The sequence below is a fragment of the Cavia porcellus genome, unplaced genomic scaffold, assembly GCF_034190915.1.
Source record: "Cavia porcellus strain 051 isolate PalLab524CR breed Dunkin Hartley unplaced genomic scaffold, mCavPor4.1 scaffold_4, whole genome shotgun sequence".
Classification (NCBI taxonomy): Eukaryota; Metazoa; Chordata; class Mammalia; order Rodentia; family Caviidae; genus Cavia; species Cavia porcellus.
The window spans coordinates 119,142,301-119,162,680 of NW_026947487.1; the positions used below are offsets into that span (position 1 = coordinate 119,142,301).

The 20,380-nt window shown below is 65.3% G+C and overlaps 1 protein-coding gene and 1 long non-coding RNA gene across 6 annotated transcripts in view; one reads left to right on the forward strand and one right to left on the reverse strand.

The window, feature by feature from the left end:
* The window catches only part of Gse1 (Gse1 coiled-coil protein), a 242,536-nt gene that overhangs the window by 25,847 nt on the left and 196,309 nt on the right, over positions 1–20,380 (reverse strand). The gene's annotated exons all lie outside the window — the stretch shown is intronic.
* LOC134475826 (uncharacterized) lies at positions 7,462–20,212 on the forward strand. The gene is made up of 3 exons (XR_010047095.1): positions 7,462–7,775; positions 15,543–16,231; positions 19,330–20,212. It is a non-coding gene; the product is annotated as an uncharacterized LOC134475826 (long non-coding RNA).

Here is a 20,380-nt window from a genome sequence, read left to right on the forward strand (position 1 = left end):
CTCGGCCAGAGCCTCCCCCGGCAGAGGCCCCAGGCGCCTATGGCGTGGCACTGGCCTCGGGCTGCAGCAGGTCACATGGACACAGGTCAGAGCCAGGGAGCCCTGAGGCCACCCTACACCCTCCCTCAGGCTCTGGAGGAGGAGGCGTGGGGGAGCAGCTCTCCGGGGACTCCGCCAGGCCCGGGGAGGGACAGCCCCCAGCCGACTCCCGCCTGCACACCTTGGTTTCCTCCTCTGTAACGCGGCACAGGTTAGCTGGGGATGATCGCATGCCCATCCACCCTGACACGAGACCCCAGCTGTCAGCTTCGCCCCGGGAGTCCTCCTGGGGCCTCAGCACCTGGGGAGCCACAGCCCCTCCCGGCCAGCGGACCTGACCCGAGCAGGCAAGGCAGCTGGCTGACACAGCCCCACACCTCCAAGGAGGGCAGCAGCATGAACCATCGAGGCCTGGGGTCTCAACAAGGCACCCGGGGCAACGAGACGGGGAGGAGGGGCCCACAAAGTCCACCACCTAGGAGACAGCTGTCACACAGGCCAGCTGGTCGCCTTGCGCGCTGCACTCATGGACAGACGGACAGAGAAAGAAAACAGTGTTTACATAATGGAGCACTACAGTGCTATAAACAAGGACAGCCTGCAATGGGGCAGGAAACGGGTGGCCTCAGACCCCGGGCCACTAAGTGGAATAAAGGAGACAGAGCCTAGTCCTCACGTGGCTCCTCACCCTCGAGACCCAAAGCCCAGAGGAAGAGCACAGTAAGAGGGGCACAGCAGGAAGTGAGGCGCTAGGTTTGGGGCTGAGGCCCTGCCCCGCCTAGGACCACCTGTGTCTGCACACCTTGCAGAAAAGGCAGCTCAAGTCGCGCAACCGGAACGCCCCACTCCCGCCTGCCCTGCCGTAACCTCGTCTCCCATCCGACATGCACTCAGGTGCCATGGTCCCTTCTCCTGTGGGTGACCATCCCCAGGCCTGGGAGTAGACATGATGTCCCTGCCGGGCACCCTTTCCAAGAGGTTGTGGCCACCTCCTAGGCTACCCCGGACGGGGGCTTAGGGACGCCTGTGCCCATGGACCCGAGGTACCACTGCCCTGTGTACCCTGTGCCCTGCCCATGGCCACCTCAAGGTCACTGCCACACTCTCGTGGGCATCCAGACAAAACCCAGGTCCCTCCCGCCCTGGGGTCCCTGGAACCATCCCGGACAATGGCAGTGCTCCAGCCTGGGAAGCTGCCCTGCTGACGTCAGGACACTGCCAATAGAATCAGGCGGCCGCTTCATTATGGGGACGCTAAAATTAGCATCTCTGCTATGCCACGTGCAGCCGGACAGGCCGCCCGTGGACAGCTCCCGCAAGGACAGGTGGCCAACCTTGGGGGCGACCTGGAGACCCAGGAAGAGGCCCTCACCCCTCCAGGTGGACAGGGGGCACCCCATCCAGGCAGTGGCCCAGGGGGCTAGCAGGTACAGGGCCCTGCTTCTGCACCCTCCTGAGAGGTACTAGTGGATCTGTGTCCCGCACCCCAGGCACCCCGAGCCTCATCCACAGGACCACTCACATAACTCACTAGTGCCTCAGCTCAGCTCGCCAAGGCCAAGGCCAGGGCCAGGGATGGGGCCCTGCTGCTGGCACCCTCATCCCCCACCCCAAGGAGGCACTGACTATCTACAGACCACACGGCCTCAGCCCCAGGCACCCTGAAACCAGGACCAGGGGGTGTCCCCCTCAGCCTCAGCGCTCTGAGCCAGAGGGCAGGGGGAGAGGAACACAGGTGCACTGACAGCACCTGTGGGGTGGCCCAGGGACCACCTTCCTGTTGGGCCCTGGACACCTCTGCCCGCCCCTCTCTGCCTGGACTCTAATGCAGTCACTCTGAGTGCCACACTGCGGAAGGGGGGTGCGGTGGTGAGCCAGGCAGGACCACAAGGCCACCTTGTTCCTGGACCTGTGGGAGGGACCTGGCAGGCTCCCTCGCTGTTGGGACTGGGGGGGTCTGCAGCCTGATTCCGTGGCAGCCTGGGCCCCAGCCTCCTGCAGACCCTGTAATTACAGCTTCCTTTCAAGCCTGCTCTTCAGGCCTGCGCCCCGCCCCGCTCTGTAATTACGAGCTAATGGCTGAGATGCAGCCGCTGCCATCCCAGATCAAGCACCGACCTGCGCCTCCCCCAGCATCCCCATAATTACACCCTCAAGGGGGCCCAGAGGGCAGGCCGCCTGCTCAATCTGCACCCAGATTCTCTACCCGGCCTTCTGGGGTTGCTTATCACAACTGTAGAAATGTCTGTGAATAAAGGCGTCCCGTCTTGCCCCCAAGGAAGGGATGCTCCTGCCGCCCTAATAAGAGTGGGGTGACCCGGGCTTCAGGACCGGATGGCTGCAGCAGTGGGGGGACGAGGTGATCCCCAGTGCTGCGCAGCTCTGTGATAAATTCATTATCATGTTTGCCTGAGGCCTGTGCTGAGCTCTCAGAACGAAGCCTGTCTGGGCAGCAGGGGTGGGGAGAGGCCAGCCCCCAGGGACCCCCGGGCTGCAGGAGTGCCCCCCACCTGCCAAGATCAGTGCTCAAGGTCGTGACAGCAGCAACTGTTGGTGCAGGAAAGCGGGACAGGTGGCCCTAAGGGAGGGGAGTGCACAGTGCCCTCAGGAACCCGGCCCTAGAATCCCAGTGAGCACCAGGTAGACGCGGGTCCCCAAAGAACGAGGCGCACAAGCCTGGTTGCCCCACGGCTCTGGTGAATCCTGCATCCCGCACTCAGCCACAGTCCTGGGGTGAACAGGGCAGAAGAGGGGTCCTGGCTGTCCCCGGCCAAGCTGAGTTCTGCACACAAACCCAGGGTACGGTGTCGGGAAAGGTCCTTCTCCAGACCTGTTGGGACCCTGATAACTGGGTTCCCTGCCAGGCCTGGCCGCGGGGTCCCTGGTGGCTGGGGCAGCAGAGAGGCGCCTGGCTGGGGAAGGGGAGGGTGCAGAGTGGGCTGAAAGGACGGCCCCGACCCTGACACTGCCCTGGACAGAGGCCCTGAGGTGCCGGGGCAGAGGCAGACAGCAGATGGCGAGGACGCTGGACGCGATTATTCTAAGTAGGGACAGATGCAGGGCCGTGAGCTGGGAGAAGGGGCAGGCGGGCATAAGACAGACCCTGGCCAGAGGGTGTGGCCATCTGTGGGCCCCAACAGGAGCCCTCTGCCCCCTCCCTGGAGGGAAGCCCACAGACCAACCCGAGCAAAGGCGTGGGGGGGGGGGGGACAGTCACACAGCGCGGCCTCTGCACCTGCTGCTGGTGCGGCTCTGGGCACAGGGGCCTTGCTGATGCTCGGGCTCGTGCTGCGTTCTATTCCCTGGCACCCCAGTCTCCAAAGGGTAAACTGAGGCAGCGAGGGGGGTTCCCCACTCTTCTGCAGGCCCATAGGAGAGCTGGGTGAACCCCAGGTTACGGGCGAGATCAGGATGGGGGACAGAAGGGGCCAGGGAGGGAGGTGTTAACATCATAGCAGCTCCTGGGCAAACAGAGGGAGCCCGTGTCCTGTGGCACAGGAGCTGACCAACCACCCTCCGACCCAGAGCGTCACAAAGGGCCCTTTCAAGCCACCTGCTGGCCTGGGGCGGAGGTGCCTGCAGTGGCCCCAAGGTCCCAAGGATGGACACTCAAGCCGGCCGCGCTGGCCGCAGAGGCCTCCAAGTTTCCATGGCGCAGGCTGAGCGCCAGCAGGGTCAGGGCTGCGGTATCTGCGTGGAGGGTGGCCCGGCCCTGCCAGGCTGCACCTGACCCTCAGGTCCCCACAAAGCCCAGGGCTCCTGAACCCCCATGGGACTGCAGTGCTAAGTCTGGGCCTCACCCCGGAGAATCAAGACTGAGACGAGCCCAGGCAGCTGTCCACAGGTGCCTGGGAGCAGTGGACACCAGGGGTAGACTGTGACAGGCTGCGGGGGGGGGGGGGGGGGGCAGCCGGGGACAGGGAGGCTGAGACTGGGCAGAGGAGCCTGGCAGCACCTGTGCCACCCGGATTCTGGTCTCCTCGACTGGTCACCTGCCCCTGCCTGGCCCAGGCCACACGGTACGGCAGAAATGGTGTCCATGGGCAACACAGACCCACGGACTGGACCCAGGATCAGGTTTCAGTGTCTCCTGAAAACCTGGGAGCCACAGAACCACTTGTCCCACAAGCGACTGTGGACGGCCGACCTCAGGGTGTCCCCAGGCCTCCCCCCCTCATTCTAGGCCCCTGCCCCCGGCCCCAACCCGCATGCAGACCTGGCCCCAGGACAGGACCGTGCCCACACAGGGCCCCCGAGGAAGGTGGCGACCTCCTCACAGCCAGGACCCTTGGGCCAACACCGCCCACTGGTTCTTTCCCCCAGGGCTCCAGGAGTTGTCCAGGCCAGAGCCGCCTCAAGGCCGGGCAGCTCAAGCCAGGATCTGCCTCGCGGACAGCCACCTGCTTTCACGGGCTCCACTTCCCCAGTGGCAGCAGACCTCTTCCAGGGGAACTCCCCTCCCCTCCCCACAGGGGGCTGCCCGAGGAGCCAGCGGCAACCTGGAGCCCAGGGTCTCTAATATGAGGCCTGTGTGGGCTGAGATGATCCCGGAGTGTGTGTGTGTGGGGGTCAAAGGTAAGCTCCAAAATACTCTAAATTTTAAGGCTGTCTTCCAGTCAGGCTCATCTACTATCTTCAAAGCCCCTCAGTTCCAGGCCCAGGTATTATCAGGTGCTTTGATGGAAACACAAACCCTCCTCCTTCAAGGTGGACTTCAAAAGGGGGGCCATCGGGAAACGGCTCACCTCAAGGGTCAGGACCCAGCAGTTGTGAGCCCCTACATCCCAGGCCTGCTGCCGTTAGGGCACCATAGCCACCGTCTTCCGACCACCTCACCCAGGTCCAAACCAGCTGCTTCTCCTCTCCTTGGCTCCCCAGTCATGCTCACGCTCATTGGGAACTTGTGAATTCTCTGGCAAACCGAGGCTCGGGACAGGCTATGCTCTCAGGGACTCAGTGACAAAGTTCCCTGGAAGCCCACCCAGGAAGCTTCCCGCAGGTCCTGCCAGGGTGCAAACACTCAAGGCCAAGGCGGGGGTCCCCTCCCCTCCTCCCGCCCCTGGGAGTGTGGGCCTTGGAGGCGTGGGGATGTCAGGAGTGTGGAGTCCGGGGCATCTGCATTTGGACAGCATGGAGATCGAGCTCCAGCCTGAAGATGACTGTCCCATGCCTTAGGGACTCTGTGGGCAACTTCGGGGCAGCATGGCTTCCTCCTGCGTCACCTTATCTTGGAGCCCCGAGGGGTGGGGAGGTCAGAGGTGTTCCGTCTCCAGCTTTAGGGCTCATACCCAGGCATCCTCCCTTCTCAGAACCCGTGGCGCACAGCACCCCACTGGGTCTCGGGAGAGACCTCGAACCCCGTCGGACCTGTTACACACTTTGCCAGCCTGGCCTGACACCTGACTGAGGTACGCTGTCCTCAACTCACCAGGGGCCACACGCAGAAAACAGCCCAACAGAAAAGCACCCCACTCAGCAGCACGCTGCACCCCAGGAAAATCACTGCCCAGCGAGGACGCGGTCTATACCCACGGGGGCTGCACCCAGGCCCACGGCACTCACGCCCTCCACCCCGTGGCTGGCAGAGCTCGGCCTGGGAAACCTCAGTGGCCTTGGCTGGACACCAGCTCCTCAGAGCCACCGGGCCAGAGCCTGGGCCCCGACCGAGGAGCCTCCAGGTTCTGTGAAACATCGGCCCACGAGGGAAACCAAGCTGACCAAAGACAAAGATGTGGGAACCTAACAGAACTAGCCGCGGCCCCAGGGGGCACCTCGCTCCCCAGCTTTGCCAGCTCCACAGTCCCTGGAAATCAAGAGGCCAACAGAAAGGTCCCCAACAGTTCAAGGATCGAAGGACTGAGGGACGCCAGGCTGAGCACTGTAGCTGGGACTTTAACACAAGGTCTCCAGCTCCTGCCGCGTCCTCCCCAACCCTGGGTCACAGGTAGAGCCAGCTCCCCCCGCTGGCGCATCCCAGCCTGAGCAGGGCCTTCGCTCCCACCCAGAGCCCAGCGCTGACCTGCGGCAGGCCTTGCGTGGCTCCCGCAGCCTCCTCGTTCCACGAGGCGCCCCAGCCCCACACCCTCCACGCTCCCCAGACTCGGTCTCCTGCAGTCAGCCCCACCCCGAGGGAGGCAGGATGAGGCGGAGGGCGATGCCCTGTACCCAACAGCTGACCCATGGGCTGGCCTGACCACGGAGGTCACAGTTCCCAGGGATGCCAAGACACAGGGGACCCCCACTGAGACTTTCGAGGCCCGCCTGGAGGCAGTGCAGTGGGGGTGTCTGCTGGCGCCCTGGGCAGCACCCCTGAGGAGGCAGCAAGCAGCTCACGGGGAGCCGCCCCTGCCCATCCCCCTCGGCTGACACATGGATTCCTCTGGGACAGCTTAACCTGTCCAACATCGATACAGCGCTGACCGAGTCAGGATCGATGCCTTTTATTGCAGCCTGCGGCCACGGACCCACCGCAGCCACGCAGGAAGGGCAGGCGGGGTGGGGGTGGGGGGGGTGGGGGCCAGCCCTGTGCTAACGTGCCTGCCCCCCGCCCAGACCCCAACCCCCAGACATAGCCCCCAAGGGGGCAGGGAGGTTACACAGCACCCCCACTCTGGATCCTGGGAGCCCAGAGGAGGGACTGTGCTCAGGGGCACCAGCAACCCTGCAGGGCGGGCCCATGTTGGGCACTGGACCCCTCAACTCCAAGGTGGCAGCTGCGGTGAGGCTCCCCCTCCTCAGACAGACGCTGAGGCCTCTGGGAGGACCAGGCGCCCGCAGTACACGTGGGTGCCCATCCCTCGCCCCTGGCATCACCCCTGGTCAGGAGTTCCATGCCCCCACCTCCCACAGCCCTGTCCTGGTCACGGGCACCCCCAGATCACCCTCCCAGGGCAACACGCTGTCCCCCACTACGTGCGGCAAAGGGTTAAAGAACATTGCCCTTTCCCCAGAAAGCCGGGCTCAGCTGGGCACAGGCACCACCTGGCACCGGCGCTTTTCGAGGCCCCTAGGCAATGGCCAAGCAAACCACCTGAGAAAGATGCTGCTTGGCTGGAGGCCACTGCACCCTCAGCTCTGTCGGGACCCCCAAAATCCTCCGACTCGGCCCTGTCCCCTCCTTGGTGAAGTTCCTGCTGGCCTCCCTACAAGCTCTCTGGTCAGCTACCCCCTTGTGGGCCGGGGTGACAGGTGTTCTGAGGGGAGGAGCAGGCAGGGTCTGCAGCTCAGTGCACAGCTCTAGGCCGAGGGGCAGCCCAGCCCGGCAGGACAGGGTGCAGGGCGCCATTCGGGGCGGGGGTGGGGGAGCGGCCAGCAGAAGCAAGATGCAAAGGCCCGGGCTGCGCCCTGGCAGTGAGCTCCTGTTTTATTTGTGTGCACACCTCCCAGCAGCCCGTGCTCCATAAATTCTCATCGACAGGAACACTGGCAGCGTCACCACCCTGGCTGTGGCCTGGGACCAGGGAAAGGCCGGCTCCGGTGGGGAGTGCAGCCAGCAGCTCCAGTCCCCGCTCGCCAGGTCTGGCCTGGCTGGCCTGGCCTCGGAGACCTGAGACTGGGGTGGGGTGGGAGCCAGTGGGTGGCACGGCCCACACGCTGAAATGTCACCTGACCAGGGGGCCCTGCAGGTCAGGAACCAGCTCCCCCTCGTGAAAGCGTCTTAGCGCCAGGAAGGGGGGAGCGAGGGAGGCCGCACGTAGCCCTGTGGTTTGGAGGACGCTGCCACCGCCGCAAGACAGGTAATTAACACGCTGCCCAGAGAGGGCACTGGGCCAGCCCCACCGGGCTGTGGACTTCCAGTAACTAACCCAGGCTGGGAATTCCAAGGCTCTGGACGGGGCCAGGAAAAACCGGCCTTACCAGCTGGCTTCACAAGCCCTTACGAGTTCCCGGGGGCAGGGGAGAGGTGGCGGCCAGGTTCCACCTGTGCCCCGGTGAGGGGGTGCCCGTCGGAAGCCCCTCCCAATGCTCCACAGTGCGAGCACAAGCAGCATAGCTCTAAATATAAACAAGGGCCCTGGGGTGAGCTGGGACTCCTGGGGTGGCAGGCCCTGGCCGCCACACCGTGGCGCTGCCACCCAGCTCTCCTTCCTCCAGCTGGCGGCTCAGCCGGGGGGCGACTTCTGCCCTGAAACCACAGGGCTCTGGGTCTGCAGCCTGGACTTCCTCCAGGCATAGGGAAGTCACTCAGAGCCAGAGGCCGCGCCGAGGGGAGTGAGGGAGAGGGAGCAGGGGAGGGCCGAGCCCCGAGGCTTCCTGCTGTGACCCGGCCAGACCAGCCTGGCCTCCAGGAACCTCACAAGCTCCCCAGCCGGGCGGAGCCCAGCCCCCACCGCACATCTACATCTCCCAGGAACTCGGAAGCGCCCCAGGCCGGGGACACAAGCCTTCTTTGCCCCTTCTCAAATCAGCCCCCTTGCTGCTACCCAGCCAAGGTCCTGAAAGCTGTCCCCAGCTGGGCAGGGCCTGCGGAGTGAGGACAGCCTGCTGCTACCTTCCTTGCCCGGGGGCCGGCGGTCAGACGGGCCCAGAGCCAGGCCTGGCCTCCCCTCCCCAGGCGGGCTGACCCCGGGCTCTGGTCCAGCACCACCCCTGGGCTCCAGGAAAGAAAGGCCAAGTGTCACAGCCCTGGCTGGCCACAGTCACCCAGTCCCCTCCTGGCTTCAGCATCGAGTTCTGGTGCCAGAGTGACAAAACCTAGTCCCGCACGGGATGGCTGGGGCACACCCCCACGCCCGCTCCGCTGGCTCGGGGGAGGCGCTGCTGCCACGGGCCTGCCCGGGTGGGCGCTCCCCGCTCCACTCGGAGGGCGGGCGTGACTGCCTCCTGCCTGGAGCCTGTGTCATCCGCTGCCAGCCGGAGCCTGCGCCCTGGGCTCTCTCACCTGTGGAGCGGCTGAGTCAGGCAGCTGCGCCTCTGGTTGCGCTGTCCCTGCGGGCGGGGGCGGCCATAAACACCGGTGAGCAACTCCGAGGCTCCGAGCTTAAGTAACCCGGAGGAGGCGGAGGGAGGGCGGGAGGCGGCTAACCCTGGGGGCCCTCCAGGGACAGAGACCAGAATCCCAGGGACATGCCAGCAGCACCCCTGCCCCTGAGTGTGGGCCTGCGCTGGGGACTCCCAGGCCCCTTTACAGGAGCTGCCTTCTCCTTGGTCCTGCAGTCTATTCCCAAATCCTCCCAAAGCTGGACGACCCCCACCCTACTCCTCAGGTTCCACAACAGGACCCGCAGGGGTGACCTCGGCTCTAGGGCCTTTAGAACGCACTTGGACACAAAGGCCACACAGGCGAGTCAGCCAGAGCCTAAAGGACTCCATGGCCCCCCGACATGCCCCAGCACCAGCGAGCAGGTGCCTCCCGGCCAGGTCCCCTGGCCCCCCGCCCCGCGGGGATCTCCCTGCTCTAGCCTGCCCCTGGCGTCCCAGGGTCCCCCCTCCCCCGCGCGCCCCGAGAGGCGGCGCGGGGCCGGGTGGGCGGCGCGGGGAGGTGAGCCCGACGCCCGCTCCGCCTCCACGGAGGGAATTTAATTAGCCTGCTGGAGAAGCAGGCAGGCAGGCAGGCGGGCGGCCGAGGTGTCTCTGGTGCTGCAATATAATTGAATCGGCTTCACTCGGGCGGCTGTTCGCCGGCCGGCAGGCGGGGGGCGGGGAGCGCATCCAGGCGGAGCAGGAGCAGGAAGGCTGGGCGTGCGCGGGGGGCGGCGGATGCGCCCCGGCCTCTCCGTCGCGCGCGGCCATCTTCGCGGGGGAGGGGCGCGCGCCTGCCCCGGACGGCGACCCGGGAGACTGCGTTCCCGCCTCCCGGGCCTCCGGTGGGGGAGGGGAGGCCCGAGAAGGCCCCAGACTGGCCCCGCCCAGGGGACCCCCGCCTGCCCGCCCGCGCGCCAACACCTGCCCCGGGGCGCTCGGCCGCCCCCTCCTCGCAGCCGCAAAGTTTTCCTCCCCGTGTCGAGGGCTGCCAGGCTGAGCCGCCACGGCCGCTCCCGCCCGGCTCTTATCGCCGCGCACACTCGGGGGAAGTTGCTGGAGCCGTTGACGGCCGCCCTGTGAAACCTACCAACTTGGAGGCGCGCAGGCGGGCGGGGGCGTCCGGGGACCCCCGCCGCACCCCCGCGGGACGCTCACCTTTCATGCCGGGGCCCCGCGGCTGCGTCTCGTCCGACACATGCTGGAGCCACCGTCGCCCTGTGTTTGTCTGAACTGCATATCTCAGCCGGGCTGCGCGGCGGCAGCGGCAGCTCGGGCCGCTGGGGAGGTGGAGCTTCCGGGGCCCCGGCCAAGAAACACCTGCTGCCGCAGCCGCCGCGAGGACACACCCAAGCGCGATACCGCCCACTCCGGCCCGGCTCGCTCCCGGCGCCCTGACCTCCGCCTGCGGAGGTGTCGGGTTTCAGCCGCAAGCACACGCACGCACGCACGCGCGCACCGAAGGGCGCACTCCGCGCGACCACGCGCCCTGGCCCGCCGGCCAGGTGAGCCGAGAACACGGGTCCGTCTAGGGAGGTGCCGCCCCCATGATCCCAGGGGCCCCCAGGCCGGGATGCCCGGGTCCCAGGGAATTGGCGACCAAGTGTGGCCACTTGGCTCCGGGATTGAGGCCCGGTGGCTCAGGGCGCGCCCGCTACGGGTGCAGGGCCCCTCCATGCCCTGTAGCTGCCCCTCGGCGCCCTAGACCTTGCCCAGCCCCCGCCGCTCCTGAGAGCATACGGATGCACTACACTGGCGTTCTGGAGACCTCTGGAGGACAACTTTCTGAGCCCTGGTTTATGTTGGGGGTGGGGGGAGGTTCACTGTGTATTTATCTCCCCATCCTGTGCCTAATCGTACTCGGACCAGGGGCCTGGAGAGGGCTGAATGTTAACAAGCCACCGAGCCCTTCCTTTTGGAGCCAAAATTCTGGAAAGCCTCCAGCCCATTCGAAGTTAACTTTCAGACAAGCCACAGAGGTGTGGAGGTGGAGCCAGTTCTTTAAAGAACCCGGTCCGGGAGCTAGGGAGTCCACGGAGGCGCCGCTGCGCCAGGGGGGTCATTAAGTAGCTGGGGTTGCGGTCAGAGGCGAGGCTGCCGCCTCCAGAAACTGGCCCGACCCACCGCGGCCCAGCAGCGCCTCCCCATTCCTGGCCCCCCCATCCGACCTCACCCAGGCCCTTGACCGGATGACTCAGGGAGCGTTCTGGAATTCCGGGTCACCCACGGGCGGCGCGGAGACGGACTGCGATCCTGGTGCGGCGGGCGGGGGCCACCGACCTCGAGCCCACCCCCTGCGCCGCGCGACCCCAGGAAGCGCAGGGTCAAAGGGGAGGTCCCAGCGCGCGGCGAGGCCCGGGGTCGCTCCCGGCAGCTCCAGTCGCCGCCGCGGCGTTCACACTCTCGCGCCTCTCGGCGAACGGCACCCTGGGGCTCACTGCAGGGGGTCTTAACTTCCGGACCCCGTGCCAGCCCGCGCTCCTGCCAGGCTCGAGACACGCGCGCGCCGGGCTCCCGTCGCCGCCTCCCTCCCTCCCTCTCTCCCTCCCTGCGCCAGCCCAGTCGCGGCGGGAGCGCGCGCTGGGCGCCTGCCACCCCCGTCCATCTGTTCCCGGTGACGCGGGCGGGCCGGGAGCGCTCGGGGCCCGCGCCAGCGGGGCGCACACTCAGCCTGCGTCCTCCGGGGCGGCGCGCGCAGGCCCCCGCCTTGCACAAGGCTCCCGGCCGACCACAAACGAAAAGGGAAACGCGCCGCTAGGGCCTCCAGCCCCGCTCCCTCCCCCACTGCGGCCTTGGTCCACGCTTTAATTGACGCACCCGTGGGCGAGCGAGGTCCGGAAATGTGTGTCCCGCACTGACCAGCGACGCAGCGGGCCGGACGATGGCGCCTCAGCCCCCACCAGAGTCCCGAGGTGGTGGGGAGGGTTCGGATGGGGTGGACGAGAGAAAGCTGCAACTGGCCCAGAGCCGTAAAAACAAAATTAAAAACCTCCGGGGCGGCCCCGGCCCCTTTCCCACCTGGAATCCAGGCGGGGGAGGGGGAGGGGAGGGGAGGAACATGCAAATAAGCACCTCGCACCTGGCTGCCTCCCCGCCAGGTTCCCCAGGTAACGACACCTAGGCCCGGCCTCCGCGTCCCCCGCAGTCTACCGTGTTTCCCTCCCCGTGGGGAGGCCCTCTGGCGAGGGACTGGGGCGACGCCAAGTCCTTCCGCCTTTTGGAGCAGGGCCCGGTCAGCCAACCGTCACCGTTTACGGATGACCCCAGAGAGGTGTCGCCGGCTCGTTGTAGTAGCTGGCTGACCCCTCCCACACAAACTTCTGGCTTCGCTGAGTTGCGAGACGGGTGGGCTCATGCTGACTCCCCAGGGAAGGAAGCCGAGGCCCAGGAGTGCGCAAGGCCACGTGCGCACAGGTGAAATAGGAGTCCTGCCCCTCGGGGCTCACACCTGGACGAAATCTGTTCCCAGCCCGACCCACAGAGCCAGGCGCGCCCGCGGCCGCCAGGGGGCAGCAGCGAACCGGCTACGCGCATCCCTGCCAGAAAGAAAACGCAGGCGACCAGGCACCGGGAGACAAATGACACGGACTGTCGGTGCACCCGGCTGAGGAAATTAGTGAGCCGAGAGCGCGGCCTCCGAGCCCAAGGCTGGGAACTGCTCTCCTGCAGCTAGCTCCCACCCCCTCCCCCGCTAACGAGACTGGCCGCAGGGCTCCGGTGCTGGGGCTGGCCTCCAGCCCTCCCCCGCACAGCGCCCCACTCCTGACCACCTCTCTGGCTCTCCTGTTTCCCTGGACACCTGGCTGGCCTTGAGGCTGGGTGAAAGCTCAAGGTCCCCAGCAGCCGGCGGGCAGTCAGGTCATTGAGGTACCGTGCCTCTGGCCAACCCTAGCCCCACGCCAGCCAGGTGGGAGACCAGGGTCTTCCAAGCAGGCAGCAGGGCTGCAGCCCCTCGCCCAGCCTGTGTGTCTGCACTGAGGCAGCCACGGGGATGGGTGGGTGTGTGGTGTCCTCTCTAGCTGGGGCCCTGGGACCTGTGGCACAGCCCATCCCACAAACAAGATCACTTCAGGGCTCCTCAGGGCTCAGGGACTAAGAGGACTTGCCAGGAATAAAGGCATGTCCCTAACCAAGGCAGGTTGTGTTTATTCAGTCAACAAACACACAGAGCCTGGGGCACTGTTTCACAAGAGCCTTCCCAGAAACCACTGAAAATTCCACACCCTTGAAAGCCCAGGGGCCAGGCAGCAGGGGGCAGTACTGACGGGTAGACACTACAGGCAGCCAGGCATTAGGAAGGTGACAGGGCATGGCTCAGGAGCCACCACCATCTGGGCACTGACTGGGCCGGGGACCACCTGGAATGGGCACACAGAGGGCCTGCGTGTCTGTCTTCTCCGGCTCCTCACCCCACCAGCTGCTCCCAGCACGCGCCGTGTGGCACCTTCCATCCGCATCACCTCATGATCTCATGCGTCACCTGGATGATCCAGTGCACCTCCGGGACCCAGGAGGAGCAGAGCCCCTGCAGTAGGGCAGGGCCCCGTTGGTTGGGGACCTTCACGCGGCAAACACAGCCGTGCACAGGCCAGGCTTCTCAGTAACCACCCGGTCCACGCCAGGCCCCAGAAAGCCCTCCAGGTTGAGGGGCTGCTGGGCACAGAGCTGAGCGCCCAGGTTTCGGCCTGTGTGAATGGCCTCCCGTCCCCAAGGCCACCAGCCCACAGCGGGGCCCTGAATCCCCAAAGGGTGCTTGACCCAGGGTGGGGTGGGGGAGCACCCCCCATCCTCAGCTCCTCCGTACTGAGCTGCCTCCTCCTCTGTTCCCTACCCTCTGTCACCCCCTGGCCCCCTGTGCTGCTTCAAAGCCCACTTTAAATCTCTCATTTTTTGCTCATTTTGGGAGAGGGTCTCTGTGCAGTTCGGGCTGGCCTGGAGCTCACTTTGTAGCCCAGGCTGGTCTCAAGCTGGCAAGGATCCTCCTGCCTCAGCCTCCCGAGTGCTGGGATTACAGGCGTGAGCCACCACGCCTCACAACCCTTTAAACCTTATCTTTGCCGAGCGGCTTCTCCTCCCACCTCTGGAGTTTGCTCTGGGCAGCAGTCACAGCCCGGCGTGGCTGAGTACTGGGGGCGTCTGAATTGCAGGCCAGGGCACGAACAGGCCGGGATCTCCCAGCTTGGCCTGGGACCCCGCAGGTTCAGCAAGCTCAGAGCACCACGGGGCCAGAGACTGGGGGACCGGCGGGGTGTCAGGCTCTTCTCCCGGCCCAGCAGGGATGCCTGGGGAGGAGCGCCCCGACAGCCCCCAGCCCCAGGCAGCTCCGCTGAGGGCACAGGACACAGAGGGAAGGCAGCCCCTCCTGTCGCTGCCAGCCCTCCACAGGTGCCAGGACCCCCAGCACCCGACACCAAGGGCAGCCAAGGTCACGGCGGAGGGGCAGCAGGAAGGGGTTAAGGCCTGGCAGGGCCCGCGCGCTAGGTTAGGAGTTTTCCTCTTACCCCCGGCCCAGCCCCACTTCCTGCCCTTCCCGGCCGGGCTGCTCGGCGCCCCGCACACAGCTGTGCTCTTCACAATCAGTTAACAGCTGTTTTGCATAGATTTTCAATTCTAATCGCCTCGCTTTGTGAGCGCCGCCGAGCCCTGGTGAATGGGGACGCCGCGGCGCGCGGCTGGAAGGCGGGCGGGTGGGGGCACCGGAGGGGAGAAGAAGGGAGCCAGTGTGCACAGCCGCCCGCCCACCCGCCTGCCCGCCGCTCCCCCCACGGCCATCTGAACGTGCCGGGGACCCGGGCTCCCCGGCCTGCAGTCCAGGCAGCACCGGGGCACAGGGCCCAGCTCCACTGGCGGGCACCCCTCCCCCTGCAGCCCCCCAGGCTCCAGTACCCAGATATGGGGAGCTAATTGGACAATAAACTTCAGCAGCGAGGACTCGCGCTCTCTGGAGACAGCTGGCATCTATAAAAGAGAAATATTTGCATTTGAAACCTTTAAACTTTATAAGGCTGGGCCTGGGTGAGTCAGGAAGGCTGGATAGAAGGGAGGCGCTTGGACCCCCGGAGGGGGCCCTGAGTCCTGGGGAGGCCCCGGGGCTGGCAGTTCTGCATTCTTCTATCCCCAGTGACCACTGCGCCCACAGTCCTGCTGCTACCCGGTGACCTTGTGGGGTTGGGGCTGAAGCCCTTCGAGGTCTTTCAAGTCTGGACAGGAGCCTGCGTCCCACTTTGGGCAGGGGGCATGGGACCGGTGGGCCTAGGGTGCTGCTGCTGGCCCCAGCACCGGCAGTCTCTGCCTGCCTTCCAGGACCCGCTGCCCCTTTTCCAGCCCCGGGAAGTGGGTCGGCTACCAGCATCCTGGCAAGAACCCAATCGGGCAGCAGGGTCTCTGCAGCGGTGGGCACCGGCTGGGCCTCAGGGGGAGGCTTGTGGGGCGACACGGCCTGGCCCAGCCCCTGACGTCTCTGCACACAGCTCCGAGGCGGGGGTGCGGTGCCAGGCCTGCATTTCCTCACATGCCCACTTCCCGATTTTCATATTTTACAGAAACCTGGCCACATTTCCCTACTGTCAACACTGGTGACGGAGAGGCGAAGCAATGCGTCCCCGAGCAGTCTTATTTTAGCAGGCTTTTATAAAACCGCAGCGCTCTCAGAATCCTCAGCCCTGGGCCGTCCACCTGGCAAGCCCTCTGGGAGGCTGTGCCCAGCCAACCTCAGCACGGCTTCAAGGGCACGGGAGAGACGCCGAGGCGGGGTGAGGAGGGTCCCAGGCTGGCGGCCAGAGGCAGCGGGCACTGCAATCCCACACGGCCAGCCTGTCCCCTGCTGAGCCCTCTGCTCCTGGCTACATCCGTCCCAGCTAAAAGATGCTTCTGGGGCAGCCGTGAGTATGGCTCCGGAGCTGCCACGGCCTGGCTGTCCGAGGCCCTGGCCACCTGCATGCGCTTATCAGCCCTCTCACTGCACCCCAAAATCCGTCCTGTCTCCACATTCCCAGGAGGCCGCCTCCTCAAACCCACCTTCCGAGGGGCACCAGCCCCATCGGGATCCCCGAGAACACACTCCTGCTGCGGGGCTGACCCTGGGCCTAGCACGGGCTGGCCAGGCACCACCACCGAACCTTAAATGTGACTTGGAACATCAGCCTGGCTGGCCTCATCCTCGTCGCCACAGCCGGGTGGTCCTCTGGCCACCACCACGAGCCACCCCACCTGCTGGGGATCAGGCAGGAAGGTAAAGCGCACCCAGCTGGAGCCCTGGGAATGACCTCAGGTTGGTGTGAGGAGATGGGGCAGCCTCAAAAGGAAGTTCTACAGGCCAGCGCTCTCCCAAGCCAGCTCAGATGGGCAGGTGGCCACGACTGCAGGCCGCGGGGGCCTGGGCAGCTTGACTTCCTTCTCACCCCCACCTCTAAGAGTCTCACTGCAGTTGGGAGAGCACAGACCCCGCGGGCTCAGGTCCTGGTGGCCACATCTGGTCAGGAGCAGGGCAGGTTGGACCCCAGAAGGGTACCAAACCGTTGCTCCAGGAGTCTGTGATGAAAACGCCAGCATCCCCCACTCAGGCTGTCCCGATTCGGGCTTCCAAGCGAGTTCAAGGCCAACCTGAACCGCAGAGCAAGACCCTGTCTCAAAACAACGACAGAGCTGGGGATTTAGCTCAGTGGCTTAAGCACCTGCCTGGCAAGCTTGAGGTTGTGAGTTCAATCCCTGGTACCAAACAAAAAGGAGAAAAAGACATCAAAGTCCTAATTGCCAAGGAGGACAGACACTCACATGTGTCTCACCCGAGGACTCCACATCCGTGGGGTAGTATTCTGCCCTAAAAAGGAGGCAGGGACAGCACTCCAGTGTGCATGAGCCTGGAAAGCATGGCGCCGAGTGACAAAGGCCAGGCACACAGGGCGCAGGTGGTGACGTCATGGACATGGAATGTCCAGAACAGGGAGGGCAGGCAGACGGCAAGGGGGCCAGGGAGGCCCAGAGTGACTGCCCCGGGGCTGGGCTTCCCTGGGGCAGTGGGCTGCTCTGGACACAGGCAGAGCTGTTGCACAACTCTGGGTGGGCACTGAACGCTCCCAAAGCCCGGTACAGCAGCTCGCCACGCTCCCGTGGAGGAGCCTCCATCTGAAAGCGGATGCCGGGGCGGGGGTGGCCGGTGGTTTCCAGAGGACCCCGGTGGATGTCCCAGAGCAGTGTGCCTGGAAACTCCCCGTCACCTCGGGCAAGGCGGGCTGCGGGTCCCTGGGACGCGCTCACACACAAGGCCACTTGGCCTCCAGGCTCGGTCCTCATCCCCGCTGGCCTCACCCTGGGGACTAGGCAGGGAGCAGCTGGGGAAGTGGCTCGGTGCTCTCCAGCTGGCGGGTCACCATGTCCCGCCTTCCCACCTGGACCCAGAGCTCCTCTGTCCTTCTTTCTGTTCTCTGCTCCCAAGGAAGGCAGGCCAGGCCTCACTGCCACCCAGCGGTGGCTCAGAGCAGCTGGGGGTTGTGACCCTGGAAGGGACACACCTGTCTCCACGCCACCTGGCCACCCAGCTGGAGAACAGCCAGCTGCGACCCTGGCAGGCCTGGGGGGGGGGGGTGGCACAGGAAAGCCAGACCCGATGGCACTCACTATGCACCCCAGGCCAGTGTGGCCTCTCTGGGAGACAAGGACAGCTCCAGCAGCAGGCACAGCTACGCTCCTTAGGGAGCTCTCTGTCTCCCAGAACACCGGGTGGTTCCCCCCAGAGTCCCTCAGCAGCTGAGGGCCCAGCTGTCCCTGCCAACGGGAGCTCCTCACCCCTAAACCCTGCCCAGGTCACCACCCACACAGGCATCTGTGCTGGACAGGAGACCGGGGCTGCACCCCACGTCTCCCCCAAAACCGCACAAACTCGGGAAGCCTCAGAAATTCCGGCTGGGGTCCCCAGGCCCCAGTTTTCTTTGCACGGCGGGAAGCCTGACATGTGGCCCAGCGCCCAGGCAGACCCTGTGGGCAGGAGGCCTGTGAACACACACTAAGACCCGGCCTCCCCCACTTGTCCCCCTCGGCACAGGTGTCAGGACTCTATGACACTGCACTGCTTGAGTGCCCCTGGGCCCCTGTGACCCCACTGCGAGGGGCGGCACAGAACCGAGCACCCCCGCCATGGCCACACTTGGGGCGAGGGTCCCGTAGGGCTGTTCCTTCCTCTCTTGTGCCCTCCCCTCTCCTGACAAAGGTCTTCATTAATCACCTGTGGCCCTGTCATAAATTCCCCGACTGTCACCAGGACACCCAGTCCCAGCGGCCTTTCTCGAAGATCCTCAAGCCACGCACGCAGACAAGACCCCAGCGACCCCAGCAGCTGGCTGCCCCTGCGGGCAAGGCAGAGGGGCAACAGGGTGAAGGTCACCGCTGGCCCTGCACCACTGAGGAGCATTTGCCTCTGGCTGGACTGTGTTTGTCCTCGCTGACCCCAACTGGGAATGGAACCCTGGGCCACCACACATCCTCAGCACCCTTGCAAAATCCTTTCTACAAACTTAAAACGCAGGGACTGAGTCTCTGCATCCCCTGGCTGGGCTCTAAGGGGACGCTATGGCTTCAGCCTCGCAGAGGGCTGGATACCAGTGTGTGCCAGCACTTGGGGCTGTGTTTACCTCCTCACAATCTGCTCTTGCAAAGGGGAAGGGTTAGATTTGGAAGTCATGCTGGGTGTGATGGTACACGCCTGTAATCCGAGCACTCTGAAGGCTGAGGCAGGAGGGTCCTGTGAGTTTAAGGCCAGCCTGGGCTACAGTGGTGCCAGCCCTGGTCTACCCATGTGCTGTGTTCTCTGCCTACCCCCGCCCAGCTTGAGATGCCATGCCCCTGCTGTCCTGGGCCTCCTCCTGCCTGCCATCAACCAGCCTCCAGGAGGAGGCCTGGGAAACGGCACACACAGTGACCCCGCCCCTCTCCCAGGAGGCCTCACCCTATTTTACAAGGCAGCCTCCTCCCCCGTGGCCAGCCCAGCTCAGGCTCATCCTCTGTCCCCACCGCCCTCAAGGCCTCACTTCTTGGTCAGGTCTGGAAGTCCTGTGCCCCTCAGCTCAGACCGAGGCCCTGCACACACCAGGCCTCCCTGGCTGCCAGGCTGAGACACTGTGTCCTCCAGGGAGCCTTCCCAGCCAGGCGGCCAGCACCTCCAGGGGAGGCGACTCGGCCCTCCAAGCCTCAGTCCCCGATGCTGCCCCAACCCCCTCGGGATGCTGGCTGCCCCCCCACCCCGACACACAGCGCCCTCCAGGCAGCCCGCGGCCACCCTGCCCCTGCTGTGCCGAGCCGCCAGGACACAAACGCTGGTCTCTGTGTTTTCCGCAGCTCCAGACAGAGCCCTGAACTCGGGCAAGCACCTGACAGCGGCCCTCACAGCCGCCACGGCTGCCGCCCCTGGGCATCGACCTCTCCCTGCAGTTCCCAGCGATCTCCTCTCCCGATGACAGCCCCTGGAGGATGCCCTGGGCCCACAGCTCCCGTCCCCGCTGTGGCCCGCACACCGCACCGCCCATCTACCATCTGAGCCCCGTGCCTGGTTCTATTCCTGGCCCTGCCGCAGGCTGCTCGTGACCTTGGGAAGTCCCCATGCCGCTGGGAGCGCCCATCCTCATCCTACGGGGCCTCCTGCAGAGGTGAGGCGGGACCCGTGTCCCCGATGGGGCCCCCCTTCCAACCCTTGAGTCCTCTTTTGGGAGCCAGAGAGCAGGGGCAGCGGGCAGCCCTGAGGCAGTGTGGAAGGGCCCTTGCCGGGCCCAGGGAGGACGGGTGTCACAGAGCTCGCCCAGAGCTGGGTGACACCCTCACCTGGCCCGGGGACAAGCACAAGTGTCACCTACCGGAACCCACGGGGCCTCTCCCGTGGTGCCCTCAGCAGCAAGAGGTCAACGGGAAGCCCAAGGACGGGGAGCCTCCACCCTGTGTGCCAGGGTCTGCAGGTCCTCCCCGCCCGGCCCCTTCCCTCCCCTCCTCTCCTCTCCCAGGGTCCAGGTCCTCCCATCTGACACCAGGACTCGCTCTGCTGCCTGACTCACTGTGTGATCCTCTCTTAAGAATTAATTTCGAATTATTTCTTCTTCCCTGCATGCCTCCCCAGAAGAATTCGAGGCAGCACTGCGAACCTCTGATACGGAGACGTGTTTATTATTTTTATGATTTCTCAGGAAGCGCCCGGTAACTGGAAAGGGAATTACATTCGGGGAGAGCTGGGTCCTCAGTGTAAGTCAACATTATTCATTTAACAACTTCTATTGGTGCCCGGAGATGGGAGCGGGCCTTACCGGGGACGTCTCCTGCGGTTACCGGGAGATTTAATTCACAACAGCCGGGAAAAATAATTAAGGGGGAGCAGGCGGAGGGAGTCCGTGGCGGGGCCCAG